General features: G+C 37.3%; 1 protein-coding gene across 2 annotated transcripts in view; it reads right to left on the bottom strand.

The window, feature by feature from the left end:
* LOC125234658 (high affinity cAMP-specific and IBMX-insensitive 3',5'-cyclic phosphodiesterase 8) overlaps positions 1–12,340 on the bottom strand; it is a 371,159-nt gene that overhangs the window by 283,610 nt on the left and 75,209 nt on the right. The window lies entirely within an intron of this gene.

The following is a 12,340-nucleotide window of genomic DNA, read 5'->3' as shown; positions in this document are numbered from 1 at the left end:
AGGTCAGATGGCATTCCCTTTGGAAAAACTAGTGCCTACGCCAAATCTTGGGATTAGTTGTCAAAGCGGACCCCAGGCTCCTATGAGCCGTGGAAAATGCCGGAATAACGCAAGGAGGATGATGAATGCACGGCCGGTTTCCATCCATACTTCGTAGATAATCCGCGAATTTGCACGAAGCGCTTTGCTTCTTCTTTTCTTATACGCAGTACGCAGTCCAAGGAGTGGAATTCCTTGCCGTCGGCTATATCTCCGAGCTCATATAACCCGGCAACCTTCAAATCAAGGGTGAACAGGCATCTTCTGGGGGAGCTCACTCCATCGTAGGCCACGTATTTGCCTTTGGCTAGTCTGTGGCCAAGAGTAAGCCCATTTATAATTTAAAAAAAAAACATGTTACAACCACGGATTTAAAGTATCAATAACTAACTGACGGGTCTAATAGCCAGATTAGCCATACGGATTAACATGACTGTTTGCCATGTAAGGTAAATTTATTTGTAAAGTAAAAACACTAATCATTCATATTTAAAGCAATACTCAAGATACTCGTACATTCAAGTGCAAAAATATCGAAAAAATCGATTAAAAAATATGGTACTACGCTCTTATTAGTATTACACCGGACCACACCGGACCAAGGTGCAATGGGACATATTTTTTTCTCCGATCACAAAAGACAAAACTAATTTGAAATGAACCTGTCCTACCAACCACAACCAATGTAGCTATTCATATTATCTGTGGCCATAATTTATCTTTATCAACGAATTAGCAGGCTACGCAGGTAGCAAGATAGGAGAATGCCGACAAGTTCCAATATCGAATAATATACGGCGCGATGACTTCCTTCCTTTGACCTTTCCCTGAGACCCTTTCCGTTCCATTTCCTAACGTACTCGTATACTAGTCATCTATATGTGGCTGAGGCATGTAGAAATTATTATTAGATACGGAAATAGGTGTACAAGATGTAGGATTAATATGTAATACAGATATGAAATTAACTAAGGTGCATTAGGGTAATTCCGTATGACAAAAATGCTCTGGTACTTCCGAAAGGGGCATCCTGATATGATGGAAATAATGGTGATTTTTGTGCGACTTTCGAAATTAGACGACTTTCAGAATTACCCTAGTGCACCTTACTAATTTTGGAAAACGTTTCTAAAGACCCATGGATGATGGCAGTCGCTTTCGTAAAACTAGTTCCTAAGCCAAATCTTGGGATTAGTTGTCAAAGCGGACCCCATCAGGCTCCCATGAGCCGTGGCAAATGCCGGGATAACGCAAGGCGGATGATGATCCATCAAATAATAATGTACTTTATTAGGTTACAGTTGTTAAGAAAATATCTGCGAGTTTGCAATCGTAAATGTTTCTTAACACATTTGGCTTACCACTATAAGTAGTACATCCAGTTTAATTTGGAGGTAAACTTCAAGATCTTCATTGAAGCTTAAGTAAACTCATAATGTTCTTCACATAGAAAATTGAGCAATGACTGCGTGAATCTTCATATTGGATTATTTTGAGATTCACTTTTGCTGTGTCTGTTTCGATTCACAATATAATATAATCGAGTATTGGTGCTTGCTGAGTATATCATTTTTGGAATATACCGTTTTAGGGTTCCGTAGTTATTATTGAAACTGATTGCGTAGAACTATTATTATTTGTACACGGCTTTTCACCTTTGTAATATTTACATCAAGTTAATTTGATGTAAAATTGACAATGATTTTGATTGATTGTATGTATTTCCATAGATTATAGAATCCATAGATAACGGGTATGTGACGTCATCGTGGCACCACTTTTCATTACAATATATGAATGATAGCAAGAGCTTAACAAACATTCGTAGAGTACAACTTCGGCACAGTATAATAAAGAGTACTATCGTACAGTATGGCCACTCCCGCTCCCCGCTGAAAGTTCCGCCCACCCCTCTCGGTTACCTCACAGTTACCGCCTGTCAGAAACGCGAACAGTCGACCTGTCATATGTCACTCATACAAGCATGGTACGCGTTCACCTACACGAGCTTAGACTGTGTGATAGGAACGCGCCTCTTTCATATATTTTATCGCCAGTGTCCGAGGTGTGACTTCGGTACAAATATTGATTTTCAAGAGAAAAAGCGATACCACATGTCATCTTGTATACTCTTATGCAACTTACCATATAGGTATGGTATTTTTCATCAGAGTACACAGGTTGACATAAGGTTATTTAGATCCTACTTCAAACCTTCTATCTATAATGAGGAGGCACACTGACATTTTATCCCGCCAGGCGGCGCCTGTGCAAGTGTCTAGGCATGTCACTGTCATTCATATGTTTGAGAGAAAAAAAAAATCTTCTTCTCGCTCTCACGTATGACATTCTTTATCTGTCTCCTCATTGGAACAGGACCATAGACAGGAACCATATGTCTACTATGACTTTATTCTCTAGGTCTGTGATGTTAGTGTATGTACAAAATCGGATAGTATCTATGAACAAAGTACCGCAAGTATCCTCTATAGAGTCTATAGGTAACTGTCATCGTGAAACATCAGAACATGATCAGAACCGATGGCAGGTCTACGCCTTGAAAGTAATCATTATTGTTCTATTATTGCTCTCTGTAAACCGCGTAAGACTTGATGCTGTTTACGTGTGTAATTGTGTGAAGTAGTGGTTATTCTTGTGTATACCATCTTACCCTTAAAATTTAAAGCGTGCTCTACGGGTAAGTAAATATTTTACAACTTCTTTGCTACCCGCTAATCCTTAAACGACACCATAACATAGTCCCGTGTTGACGCAGTAGTAAGATACTGTGAATTTATAGTAGACATAAAAGCTATACGAGAGACTATGATAACGGTGAAAAATAATAGTGCTATTATTTTTATTGCAGGAAAAGCATCCTTTGCTAAAGAATCTTTTTCCTGCTGAAAATTCCATGAGACCACGTTCGCTCATATACGCTCACTCTCATTCTTGACACCTATATAATACAGTTCCGCTTCGAAAAAGCCTCAAAAAGATCAATTTTAAAACGAGCAGGTGACTTATAAGTTATAAAATCTTTCTAAAGCAGGTACTCAACACAAAATGAAATCAATTTAAAGTTTAAAGTTATAATGAACTCCTCGTTGTTTGCCAGTAAACAAAAGAGAACAAACAGACTAGAAATGCAAGCAACCTGACTTCGCTTGCTTTCGTTAAAGTGTTATTAATTGGATCTAACTGGGGCAACCGAGCCTCATTCAATACGTATTTCAATGAAGATTCCTTTGTTCCAAGCCAGTCAGCTTCGTGAGGAATTAATTTATTCCAATAACAGAACAACAAAACGCCTTCAAGTTGTCTGAAAGGGGCGGTAATAGAGGGGCCCCAAAGCGTCAAGGAATCTATTGACGAATATGTATAGACAAAACAGTTAGGACACAATGGAGGGTGCCAGTGTGATGTATAGGTAAATAATTGTACTTAACTTAGTGGAGTGAGTTATGGAAACAATTTTCTCTTCGGTAATAGTCAGACATGCAATAAGCTATCGGAAACATTGTTTATAAGAAGTACATCCTGACTGCTCGAACCCTTTACAGCCTTCATGATGAACCAGTAATGAAATAAATTATCGAAAGTAGTGACCAGTAGGTCCAAGTAATTAATTGTCTATTTAGAATATTTTTAAAAATGTTTTATTTTTTATTTTTACATAACCACACTCTTATGTATTAAGGTGCTAAAAAAAACCATACAGCATATATCTTAAAGCAAAGAATATGAAGATTTATTACTGCACTCATAATTAACTAACTAAAAAACTAACTATTTTGGCTCAACGATCCAAAGAGAATCCTGGCCCCGTAGCCCAATGGCATTTCTGCGAAGCGAGACGCCACCGAAACGTCGCAGAAAGTTAGTCTGGCTCTGTCGCGCCAATAATCAAGAGCGATAGAGGTAAATAGCTACGAAAGATATATTATCGTGAGCGTTTGTGCATTCGGCTACGCACACTGGCCTCCGAAATGACAGATCGCCACCTGTCCCGATCCTCCGCAGCCTCTTGCCAGTCACTGACTCATAACGAACACCGCATAATATCGTAGCACAACTGAAGGTCAGCTATGAATGCTACGATATCTCTCACAGCTACACTCTCAACCCTTGTTCGAAACTTCGAGTAGATAGATAACAAACTAACCAAACATGTCACTGAATATCCGACACAAAAAACTTACAACTAAGAAGAAAGACAAACAAGTGAATTTATTTGCCGACATACATTATTGATGCGTCTTTTTTACAGATATTTACATGGACGAAAAAACAAGGAAATCCCCCGGGAAGTCACTAGGTAAGCCTTTTTAACCGCCGATGATGTTTACGACGCAAGATTTTCGGCACATTTCCGTCATAACCCCTAATTTGGCGCCCTATATTCGACTTTCTTATCTCACGTCGAGGGAATATAATTTTCCTTTTCCGTCACAAAGAAAATTGAATCGAGATTTAGATGGTGAGTTCCGCGAGTGCAAATTGGTTATTCATTTTTTATCTCCATGATAAATGCTCGCACGCGTGAAATCTGGGTGTTAACACGTTAAGTGCTGAGACAGTGAGAATTGTATCTTTTTTTTTTTTCATTTTTTAAATTTGTTGAGTCCACCACTTCGGGAAACACAAAGAATTCTTGCAACAAGTTGGTTAGCCTGAACCAAAGTCGCAATGGCTATATCTTTGACAAACGCGCCATATCTGCTCGTAATTGTTATACTAGTGAAAGTTGCGTTTTCACCACAATTTCACGATATACTACGACTCCTCCAACGATACGATATGATACATGTTACGATATGCGTTGATAGTGACGTGCACGTTGTCTACGCACACTGACTCGTAATTGAATGACCAGAAAAAGATGCCAACTGTAAATGGTAGATTGTAAGCGTTAAATTACTTGTCTTTTTAGAAGCATTTTTGATCCCGTTTTCCCGCCAACTTTACAATGTTGCGTTTGCAAAGTTCAAAGAACTAATTGCTCAACTTTTATAAACTGTTAATTTACGCTACGAAGAAAAGGGAAAGTTGAATTTTCTCCGTTTTAGGGTTGGCTAAGTTGCAGACACTAGTTCACAGGATGTTCAAATTGAGTTTTCAGTCGGAGCGGAGTCTTTGCTCTTTTTACCGTAATGAAATACGAGTACGTAATACTTATTTGATAACAACAACTTAAAATGACATCGATAGAACTTAAGGATTTTTCTTATTCGTTCAACCTTTGGATATTGAAGCATTAGGGTGTTTTTTTTACTTTAATTCAATTAAATTACATTACTATTATATTTACTTATTGGTTTAGAAGGTGAATTTGTTTTCTATAATTTTTTTTACTGTTATTGGATTGAGAAATCATATCAATTTAAATAACAGTTCGTGATACGTATTTGTCAGTGAACTAAATAGGGTGGAAAAGGGTAGGATTAGCCCTGATCACGTTTTTGAAATCATCATATAATTCCTTCGTTTCTTCATAATTGCATAACAAAGGCCCACAGAACCCGAAGCGCCGAAATTTTGACAAATTACGCGTAATATCTCCGTATCCTGAATACCAATGAAAATACATTTACATTCACACGGTACCTCAACTTTCTGGTCCTATTGGAAGGAAAGTTTTAACTCGTTTACTTTTTACCTAATTTGAATAGATGTGTTTTTACGTGTATGAAAAGCTCTAGAAATAAATGACAAACAATAATAAAAGCATACCTAGTTACAGTAATATTAACGCAAGAAAAGTGCCAACTTCCGAATACGTGATGTGAAAAGTTATACATACAATATATTCACATTTACCGCAATCCCAATAAGGCCTAGTTACCCTTCAGGTTGGAAGGTCAGGTAGCAGTCGCTGTTTGAAAACTAGTGTCTACATCAAATCTTGGGACTAGTTGTTAAAGCGGACCCATACTCATGAGCCGTGACGAATGGTGGGATAACGCAAGAAGGATAGACGTAGTGATGATTTACCGCAATCTACTCGTAAATATACCGAAGCATTGATGATCCAAATTCAAAACAGCAGCATTACTATGCACTCAATCATGTGTTAAACTGTCATTACCATAACACAATGCGCATACACCGCATATAGCAACAATGAATACGTTCTAATGAATGGATCAGCTATTGTGATGTCCACAAATAGGATGAATATAAATTGAACAGGCCCTGTGTTTCTTGTTCGAACGTTTGATTCCGGCAGTGTCAGTGTCAGTGTTGTGTGCGGTACATTTTCATATTGTTCGATATATGCCTCTGCAATAAGTAAATCAACTAAAAAACAGAAAATATGATCTCAATAATCATCATTCTGTAGTTCGATTTGACAATTAATTGACTAATACCATGGTGTGGCATTAAAGACTTATACAAAAACGCTGCCGTCATCCGACCTTCCAACTCCCTCCGGGTAAACTAGATCTTAAAACACTAGGCCTTAAGACCGGGCTTCAACATGTTTTCTACGCCAAAAATTAGCTGGTAATATGATGGAAAAGCTCATTGGCACAAGCTGGGGTTTGAACTTTAGAGTCGCGATCACCAAATTGAAAGTCGCACGCTCATACAACTAAGGACGGCAAGTAACCAACGCGCCGAAGACTTAAGATATAAAGTATAAACACACTTTGTAATATATAAATACAATATAAAAACATATTTTATAAAATAGTGTTGTTTACAGTGTATATGACCGATTGTTATTAAAAGCGTCAGATGGATGAAAATGCCACATTAATAATTCATAACACTTGGCAACTGCTTTCATTTTATTCGATTAATGTTATATTCATATCTATTAAAAGAATATTATTTCTATTGGCACTCGACGTAATTTAAACTGTGTCTTAACTTCTGAAAGACAAGTGTGTGTTAATTTAAGGAATAAATAAATGAAATGAAATGAAGTAAATATCTATGATATGCTCTAAACTACGAATTCTGATTAAAGCCTCTTGCTAACAAAAAGTTCTTGCTAACACTCGTAGAGAGTATGTATAGTGTGACTGATATTATGTTATGCATTTTAAGTCAAAAATGTAATATAAAGAATAGAAAGTGACGCCTTCCAATAATTTCATTAATTTTATGTTTTTATTAATTTACTGTAGGTATTTACCTACTGTTTTGTTTAAACATTTTTTTAAAAGCATTTTTGAGTATTACCTGTCTTACTTACTTTGTATCGAAAACCAACTGAAAACACGAGTTCAGAATCTGAATGCGTTTCGCAGAATGCTTTTAGGTTTCATGTTATTTGAACAACAGCCTTCAGACATTTCATTACATTACAAAGCAAGGACAAATGCTTACGCAAACCATTTCAAGAGCGCTGACTCTCTCTATGCAGTTACTGCGGATCGCGAGGTCATATAACACTGGGAAGCTTAACAGCTATACGTACAGATGTTGGCAAAACTATCGCAGTCGCAATCTGATGTCGAAGCCACCCACCTGTTGAGCTTTGGAAGCTTTCCAAGCTTGGTCCATTGTCGCTTCCGATTCATAAGTTAAAACGATGCGGAAAAATATATAACAATGATAATATTCTTATCATTTTGTAGGTTCTATGCGAAAAGAAATGCATCATAGAATCTATATGTATGCCATTCATTTGACACTTGTCTTTTCGCAAATGATGGTAGATGTCTGCACTTTAAAACGGATTTCTGTTTACCTTAGCATTATCTTACGTACATACTTAATATAGCATTTTTTGTGTCAGTCCCTCGATCCGCCCGATGGTAATTAATCACATGATTTTTTTTATTATTATAAATGGGCTTATTCTTGGCCACAGACTAGCCAAAGGCAAAGACGTGGCCTAGGATGGAGTGAGCTCGCCCAGAAGATGCCTGTTCACCCTTGAGAGGTTTTGTTTTTCCTAAATCGATCAAAACGATTTTTTCAATAAATTTTCAATCACTTTACGATACGCTATATCGAAGTGCATGTCCAACATATACCCATTTGCGTGAATTACCTTGACCGAGAGACTCGCCCTTCGTCTGACCACCTGTCCAATAAATTCAGCTTGAGTGGGTCCTCCACTTACGTACGACGTATAACCTTCGATGTAACACTCGTATGTTTAGGACCGTGTGTTTACCAACAAAACTGTTGGAGTTTAGTGTTGTTTCGTAGTGAGTTGATATTTTTTGCTTACTGTGTAGGTAATAACAATTGAGCCTATATAATACGTCCTACTACTGGGTATAGGTTCACCTCAATATCCCTGTGCTACGCATTAGAGACTTCACTTAGGTACATCTTTGAATTCCTTTCACGGATTTAAGCAACTTTTCTCACTATTTTTTTTTCACTGGAAATGCAGGCTACATGAAGATACAATCTCAAACAGCAAACAATAGTCCTAAAACTCTGAACCAAGTCGCATATCTTCCATATGTGACTCCCTACGTAAAAATAACTGTCCAGAGGCATATTCATTCACAGCGAGTGCCTGAGTGGGTCCTCAACTCACATAAAAATCGTCTCGTTGTATCAGACATCGTAGGTAGGTTTATATGTTTAGGATCGTGTGTTTACCAACTAAAATATATTTTGGCGTATTTGAATTCTAGGAGATCATTTAAAGGATAAAAATATTTTAATAGGATTGTATGGTCACAGGACCATCATCTTCAACCTCCAATCAACCTTCAGCTGATCATCATATTTTTTTGTATTATTTTTACTTGTACAGTCTAGTTCATAATTATGTGTATGTTTCTTCACCTTAACTCGATGCAGTGAAAAAATTTACACATATTAATCTACTCGACTGTACAGAGTTTTTAGGACCTTAAATTTGTAATGATTTGATGTGACTTGATGATCAGTCCTTTAATAGTGATGTGTTCATATAAATTATAGTTGGCCTTACATACCAACCGATAGTGAGATTCATATATTGCGACTTTCTTATACAACATATTAACAATACCTATCTACTGCTAGGCAAGCACTACTTCACTACAATCAGTAAGTACTGCAGGACACTCGTTTTTAAAATTCTAAATGCTTATTTTATCTCTTCTTTAGTGTCATTTTCGAGTCCTATTATTGTATTTACACCGTCCGTCCGTCCTAGACGTCCGTTTGACCTTTCAGAGGCTGTTTGAAGACGCAGATAGATAGGCAGCTGCGATGTTATCAGATCGTTTTATTAAAATATTTTCGCCTTATTTTTCACAGATTTTTTTTTGTCATCACAGATGAGCCATACATACTGGGCGACGACCCAGTCAAAATTAACCAATTCCTAATAATACAATCAAAATAAGATGAGGTGGGTGTTTTCACAAAGAAAATGTCCAAATCCTGAAATCCTACCATAAAACCCATCCATTTTATGAACCTCCAGGCAGGCAAGCAAGGTAGCGCGATAAGTGATATAACATCAGGCCGTCCCTTTGGCACTACATATTTGTAAGTGCGATAGGGACGGCCTGATGTTTTATCGTTTATCGCGCGACCATGCTTTCGGTGCCTGCACCTGACCCTGATTAAAATACCTGTATTTTATCCCTTATACGTGTTTGCTACCTATGTATTTGATATATGTATGTGTTCTGAACAATAAATAAATAAAATAATAAATTAATAAAAAATGTCCCAAAATCTCCTTTCCCCTTTTTCCGCCAACAATTTTTTGGTTGTTATATTCGTACCTCCACGGCAACTACAATTTCAAACTATTTTTGGGGCATTTTTACCGTCAGGATTGAATCTGCGAGGGATTTTGAGTAGAACGAACTAAAAACACCAGCATTTTGTAGAATTAGGTTTAGAACAAGTGAAAACGACCAATAAATTTCTAGTTTCTACATGTATTCTAATACAAAGTACATTCAACCAATTGGAACCCTAGGCCACTCTATAATCATGTCAAAACGACAAGCAGTAAGAGATTTCTTACAATCTGATTTATAACGTCACCATGACCACACCTCGGACACTGGCGATCAAATATATGAAAGAGGCGCGTTCCTAGCACACGGTCTAAGCTCGTGTAGGTGAACGCGTACTATGCTTGTATGAGTGAAATATGACAGGTCGACTGTTCGCGTTTTTGACAGGCGGTAACTGTGAGGTAGCCGAGAGGGGGTGGGCGGCACTTTCAGCGGGGAGCGGTAGTGGCCATACGTTCTACAGTGGCCTAGAGTTCCAATTGGTTGATTGTAGGTACCTAACTAGTTTACTATCTTTGAATGTAGTCTGAATAAAATTATGTTGTTAATTTATAATAAATTATACCTCTCGTGCGATGCCTCTTAAGTGTACAACAATGATTTTAATTACTCGAACATATTTCGTAAGAGCGAATGTTTTATTTAACAAGTTACACCATCACTTATCATCCGTAGAAACGCTTTTCTAAATACATTCTTTTCATAGCTACTTAGGGTTTCATTTAGAAACAGTTAATTGAAAATTATATGAGCTTGTTAGAATTATTATTTATTAAACTGTATAATAATTGCTCATTAAGAAACATCAAAAGGTGCATTCTTTGCCCGTTTTCGTTCCACAAGGTTAAGGGAGGATGACAAAAGTAGTTTAAAGTCAAAGGAAAATTGCTAGGGAAATTGAGGTACGAGTATGTCACTTACCTCAATATATGTTTGCACGTACCGTAATAAATGTGGACAAATATTATATTAACCCCTTTATTCATAAAAATTCTCTAAAGTTATCAAGCCGATAAAGTTCGTTTGTTCCTTTCTATCAAACCAATACATAATAGGAAACGTTTATGAATAAGTAGGCTAATATGTAAACTTGACGTAGGTTTCCTGAGGATCAGCATTGTATAGTTCTGCATACAATTAAGGCCTGATTAAGACGGCGTGCAAACTCGCATGCGTTTTCAATTACATTGCGGGCTGTTGAGGTTACATAAATTTTGCACAGCCATTAAATACCGCAATGTAATAATAAAACTCGTATGCGAGTTCTCGTACCGTCTAAATGGGCCCTAAGTCGCTTAACTTTAAAGGCAGACCCATCTATCTAACTGACGGATTTGTTTTTTTTTGTGGTATTATCTATACAAAAAATAAATTTGTATAAGGAGCAAAGAAATATAAAGTATATACTTCCTAGAGTAGAGTAGATTTATTTGAGTTTGAAGTTAAGTGGCTCAATCAATCTATTTTATCTACAATCTTTGCAAGAAGTCGATAGATAAAACCCAGTTATTAGGTTACATTTTCCCAATACCTAATTTAATATCCACGAACCTAGAAACTACACGAAAAGGTAAAACTATTACCCATACATTAATAACACTCCTACATTAATAAATGCAAAATCACAAAATTTCACCTGAATTCATTTTCAATTCGTTTCTACCCCGAATTCCATTAAAATTTTGATATATTGTGTTGTGCAGCGGGTAGCCAGAACCGTATTATTTGTGAGATCGTATTAAGGTAAACACATAACTTTACTTCTAGGAACGTACCGCGGACATACAGGTCAAAACAAACATACACTGACGTGAACGATATCCGAAAGATGCCATTCAGTAATCGGGCGTCTCGCACGCGCCAATACTACTAGGAGGATATCCGAATGATATCCTTCAGAAGTCCTAAATATTAGTTGTAAATTAGAATTGGCCTAATAGGAACGGCAGTGAAATGTGTCCATCTTTTATGTGGCTAGTATTTATGCTGATACACACTGCTTAGATCGAGCGAGGCGCGTTAAAGCACAGTAACATAACCGAACGTAGCGCACTATATAGTGTGATAAGCTTTACCGCATCGGTGCGTCCCTATCGCACTTATAAATAGTGCGAAAAGGACGGCCTGATGTGATATCACACTACTGTGTTAGGTGTGGTTATAAAGCCACCAATTACCAATTTAAACATCTAAGGATTCTAAGGGACTATCCACACATGGGGCGTTCTTACGTTTCTCCTATGCAAAATGTACTGAGGAGACGTTTTTTGAATTACACTCGGGCGGCGCGGCGCTGACGTCTGTTCCGCGTCTTACGACGTGCGTCGCTTGAGTGTGGGTTGCTTCTAAAAAATATAATGAACCTGTGTTGGCAACATATCAGAACATTCTACTAGATGCATATCGTCACTACTTTTAAAAAATCTTGTATCTTCGTCTGTCAATGAAAAGAAAATTGTAGTAAGTATGTATGGAATGCATACAGACTTACTGCGTTTTAACTTTGAGGAGCACCGTGAGATACGAGATTTTTTCAAAGTAGTGACGATATAGGGAAAATGTGGGAAGTTCTTCACTATTCA

This window comes from Leguminivora glycinivorella, chromosome 16 (assembly GCF_023078275.1).
Source record: "Leguminivora glycinivorella isolate SPB_JAAS2020 chromosome 16, LegGlyc_1.1, whole genome shotgun sequence".
NCBI lineage: Eukaryota > Metazoa > Arthropoda > Insecta > Lepidoptera > Tortricidae > Leguminivora > Leguminivora glycinivorella.
The sequence above is the reverse complement of the archived record's forward strand: the minus strand, read 5'-3'. Positions and strand labels throughout refer to the sequence as shown.